General features: G+C 41.5%; 1 long non-coding RNA gene across 4 annotated transcripts; it reads left to right on the top strand.

Annotated features, from left to right (window-relative positions):
- Positions 1-342: 342 nt before the first annotated feature.
- Positions 343-3459, top strand: LOC125512171. Of its 4 annotated transcripts, none has more exons than XR_007285229.1 (3): positions 343-1918; positions 2592-2655; positions 3102-3459. It is a non-coding gene; the product is annotated as an uncharacterized LOC125512171 (long non-coding RNA). The 4 variants fall into 4 exon arrangements; XR_007285228.1 differs by lacking the exon at positions 2592-2655 and having other exon boundaries at positions 344-846; positions 1196-1918; XR_007285230.1 differs by lacking the exon at positions 2592-2655 and having other exon boundaries at positions 344-981; positions 1196-1918.
- Positions 3460-5379: the final 1920 nt, after the last annotated feature.

Genomic DNA, 5379 nt, shown 5'->3' with positions numbered 1-5379 from the left:
TCATACATAAAAAGAGAACGTAAGAAAGTATATACCCGTCGTAAAATATATTTTATGTTACGTAAAGTTACGAACGTAAAAACATACATCAAATGCGATATTTCTGGTCTTATAACCTATTTTTTTTATTTTCTTATACCAAAGTTTACGTAGTGAATCAATATGAACATAACTATTTGTATTCCAAACACAATTTATTTATGAAGCGATCGTAAGATTACTTCGGTGAAGAATAACTTATTTTGCACCCTGGGTGATGAATAGTAACATTATATATATATATATTCTTCGTGTGACCATCGATATTGTCGGGTGCGGAATTAACCTGCCGTCCATGTAATAAGTCAACCGAACCGGTGCGGGCGATAGAAAAAAAGAACGCAGCCTTCCAATCCCGTCTCCACCTCCGGTGCACCGCCACCCCCTGCCCTGCCGCCGCGCACCGGTCTGGCGCGCGTGGACATGGTGCCCGACGGGGGAGGGGAGTGCCGCATCGCAAGTCTCGCGCCGGCGGGCTGCGCGCTCCTCGAGCGGTTGGAGGCGGCGTGGCTGCTCGACGCAGAACGAACGCGGTGGCCGGAGCTTGCAGGGGATGGATTCGTGTGCGACAGGGGCAGGGGAGGCGGATCTGGAGGCTTTCGGCGAGGCGGGGTTCGCCTGTGACGAGGAGGATGGCCGGAGTGCGGCTTCCTGAGAGGATCCATAGCATCCGCGGCTCCAGGACAAAAAGGAGACACGGTGGTGAGGGAGATAACAAGGGAGAAAGGAGGGGCGGTGCGATGACCTTGGCCGGAGCTCACCGGTGTCCGGAAACGGCAGACGGGCGCCACTGCTACTGCATCCATGGTATTCCTCCTCTCACCTCTCCTGCCTTAATGACATCTGTTGCGTCGCCAAAGCCTTGGCCGCACATCACCAGCATCTCCGGCCTCGAGTACTCCTGCCACTGCACCCAGAGGCCCGTCGCCATGACCGGATCCAGTATGGTTCCTCTAATGCCCGCCCTCTCCCTCATGGCACATGTGCTATTTTACTCGGAAAGGCCATTGCTCACACTTTGAATTTTGGCATCAACTTTGTTGTCGTGCTTCATTTCTTTGCTGGAAGAACCTCAATTGTTTCTTTGCTTCGGTTGTTCTTCAATCTTAGCTCTCAGTTCTCAACATATGCATTACAATATGTTTGTTGTCTGTAGGGATGGAGTGAAGAAATTGGATTGGGGTCATGGAATAAATCAACTAGGGGATGCAACTCATGTTCTTGTAGGTGGTCATTCAGACATTTCTTAACTCTGTTGCAAAATCAGCTGCCACAGCTCCGCGCTACCGGTCATGGAAACCTCTCATGTATCCCCTCTTGTCGCTTCTCACCAGCAGCGTCTCTACGCTGTGGCAGCGGCTATCCCGCCCGATGATTGAAGCTGCTGCTCCTGATCTATTGTGTCTGGGCAATCCCAGCCACTCCTCCCTAGCAAACTTGTGCTCTTCCTTCGGCTTGCCTTCCATAGGGTCTGGCACCGCTTCAATTATAATCTGCAGGACATACACAAGTTGCAGACAAATCGATTGAAATAATGTGCTAAGCCTTGGGCTCCATTGCCACTTTGTCAGCTTGTTGATATTAGAGGGAGGATCAAAGGGGTGATTGGTACTTTCCCTTACAGCAGCCGGTGAAAAGCAACGAATTTTCTCAACCAATGATGCTTTCTCTGTGGTGTCCAGGTTATGAACTCCTACAATTTTAGGTGTACTACAATCCAGGAATGCAGCAGGCCAGAACAATGGACAATGATTGTACTATGAGTGGCTAGGTATTGGCCTACCGTGGCAAGATGCCGGTGACTCTATGAGGTGTGTAAAATATGGATCTGTAAATGTCCCAGGTTGCCTTGGGGGCCAAATGCCGCAAACAGGTCAAGGTTAGTTAATTTCTCCTTTGCCATTTCTCTAGATAATCCTCTCTATCAAGATCACTTAGGACGATATAATCTGCTATGTACTTTCTATATGATTTCAGTATGAGAACATCACTTTAGGACAATATAATAAGCTACCCATGTGATATTTACTTCCACTGCGTTTCAGCATGTTCAATCTCTGTACAAGCACGCAAATGGACATATTTTGATTTGGCGACTTCGTGTTTTAATCGTTCTCACTGAATATTGGATCCTGGCCCTTATGTTATCTACCTATAGTATGTTTCTAGCTCGATGTCTACTGCTTCTCTTAAGGCCACAGTAGTTTAGATCGACACTATGTATATCTAAATAACAATTTCATTTGGATCACATAACATTCTTTTTCCTGGAAAATCACGTGGTTTATTGGACTTGAATTAGCAGTGTGGTTCATGTGCACATTGTGCTTAGTTATCCTTTCTGTTTATCACAAGTCTATGTGATAAACACGAAGTATGCACTTCCATCTATACTTCTAATAATATTGGTGTCAAGTGGTATTAAAAGTCTAAAACTGCAGTTTAGGTTGTTCATACAAATCTGGATTGGGTGTGTTTCTAAAATTGTACGAGTAGTAACTTTGTAGAAGGATTGCAGTCCCTTAATCTAATAGCGATTTAACTTTTTTAAGTGACATAGAACAATCCTGTAACTTTGAAGACACCTCCAGATGTTGTGATTCTGCAAATTATCTGGTACATGCTCCTGCTTTGCAATACCTCTCTGATTGTCTATCAAGCTGCAAAAATGCTATGTGCCAAACATTTAATGTTTGGTAGTTAACTCTAAACATGATAACACTACCATTCTACACAAGCATGTTTCTTCCATAAAAAGAAAATTAATATATAAAAAAATCTGTATCTAATATGTTGTATTGGAAGTAATAGTGTGAGGGAAGCAAAACAAGTTTCCGTCAGGGAAGAAAACATTCTAAAACTTCTGTTTCCTTAAGTCAGTCAAAACACAAATATGTTTTCTGAGAATTATACTATTATTTATTCTGGTAGAAGGTCGTGCTTCATGAAGTAGGCATGCTAAATGTGAGTTGTATGTCGATGATTTCATTTTATTAGTTGTTCAGAAGAATAATGACAATAGTTGTCTTACTCCAATTCATGAAGTATAGTTTGTATTATAGGATCTTCTTATATGCCAGAAGCTAAGGTCCATTGTCCCTCAACACAGTCTCCCTGAAATACAAATTCCAGCTTTTAAGTGTGGCAATGACGCAAATTCCCGAAGGACACCTTGCCGCCTCTGTTGCTGGAGATCAGCCGAAAGAGTTAGCTTGTAGCCGCTTTGTTTCAATGGTTGCTCAATGCTCTTCGACTCTCCATAATGAGCAGTTGATGCTGCTTGGACGAAACAATTGATCGGAAAATGGGTAGTGTTGTACTGGTGGTCTTGTGTCCGCCCACTAACTGTAAGACACCTAAGATGATTCTTCAGGACTTGATACATTCCAATTACTCATTTGGGTCTTCTTCTTACTCTTATATTTGGTTTTGCTTAGTAATCTTAAGATCAATTCTTTCGATTTATAACTATATGTAGAGCACAGAACTCGACCTTGCATGTGGTCGGTTTAATTTGCATCCTGAAGAAATTAGTTTAAAAATGTTCACAGTTTTACACATGTTCACATTATTTTTGTTTCAAAAAAATATGTTTGCACTTTTTTAAAATCATAAAAAATCCTTAAAAAATTCATTTAGAAATGTAGAAAAAAAATCAAAACATTCTTTAAAGAAAAAATATCTATTAAAAATGTGTTTTTTTAGAGATGTTCTAATTTTCATAAACGTTTAAGATTCTTGAAGAAGTGTTCCAATTTTTATGTAAACCTTAACTTCTATAAAAACTAAGGAAATTTTAATGTTTTCCAGAAAAGAAAAAAAACGATTGACAAAATATTCCATGCAAAACTTCTCTTGCAATTGACGAAGAACGCTAAGTTGGCTTCTTCAGGTCCAAACTTGATTCTACAAAAAGTAATAATCAATATTACCTTATTATCGATGTTTATTAAAATTGGATATATATAAAATAGTGCACAATGAAATATCGAGCTGGTTGTGTCTCTTTTTCGCCCGGTGCAACGCACGGGCATTTGTACTGGTAGTTGTAATCTTTCCCTAATAATAAAGTATGGATTGACTTTGTCGGGTTCACCGTCACAATATGCTTCCGCCTGGTCGTAATACGCTTTCAGCATTCATATAGACAAAATCATAATATAAACGAGGTGTTACTAATAGCATGTCCAAACCCCCTCTGTTTTTAGTTAATTAGCCCACCATCTTATATTACCTGCGAAAAACATTCCTAGCCGTGAGGTTCGAAGTTTCGACCTCCCGTTCTCACGCTACAGCCACAACTAGTTGGGCTCGCCCCCAAGTTGCCATTAAAAACTGGGTTAGCTTCCTAGTAATCTTCCTTCGAAAGCTTGCCAAATAATCTTGCCCACCCAGCCAAACGTAGCCTGGTGGAGTGAGAATACGGAGATAGGCCCAATTACCCTGGCCCTTGAGCCGAACAAAGCAAGGTTAATTCCAATCGATTCATGCATGTTTTTAATTAAAGTTTGCTTGGGTGTTGAATAATCCCACCTTGTTCTATTATGTTGAGTCGTCTCAGTTGATATACGTTTCCAAGTTAGCTGAAATATCAACAAAAGCACCTGGGAATCAACAAGCAGCCCCAAGAGCCAACGGGAGAAGACGATGCAATAACATTGAACATCCTTGGCGAGGCAAAGAGGAGAAGTGAGTAAAGGTTGTTGAGAGGCGAGGGGCGCGGGCGACGAGAGGAGAACAAGCGGCTGCCGGGAGGTGCAAGAGCGCGAGGGGGCCCGCAGCTACGCGACAGCGTCCATGGCCGGAGGCGCGCGCAGCTCGGCCATGGTGGCGCGAAAAGAAACACTGGGAAGAGAGAGAGCGGTGTTTAAGAATTATAAAATCTTGCCAAAGAAAAGAATTTGAAAACCATTTGGATTTGAAGGAACTTGAAACTATTTTATTTTAGCCTTTTTGGGGTTGTGCCAACTCCACATAAATTATCCCACGTGGAACTTATATTACATTGCTATAAATATAAATCCAAATATTTAATTAAGAGGTTTAAATTGAAAGTGGGTTATGCTTACCTCGAAATGAATGGGATTGTTATTTTTAGCTCCCTAATATTTTTCGGGGGCAATGTTCATGAGTTATAAAGAGAACCTCCATGGGAATTCCCTCAATTTAGATAGATCGAATATCCATAAAATTTACTTATTTGAATTTCATTTGGTTGGCTAATTTAATAAAATTCAAGTGAGGGATTTCTAAAAAACCTCAATTCAAATCAAAGCATGATGACATGACCAGCAAAGATAACATGAAACAAACATTATAGTTTAGTAGATGTAGTAATGA

The sequence above is a fragment of the Triticum urartu genome, chromosome 6, assembly GCF_003073215.2.
Source record: "Triticum urartu cultivar G1812 chromosome 6, Tu2.1, whole genome shotgun sequence".
In the NCBI taxonomy this organism is placed as follows: Eukaryota; Viridiplantae; Streptophyta; class Magnoliopsida; order Poales; family Poaceae; genus Triticum; species Triticum urartu.
The sequence above is the reverse complement of the archived record's forward strand: the minus strand, read 5'-3'. Positions and strand labels throughout refer to the sequence as shown.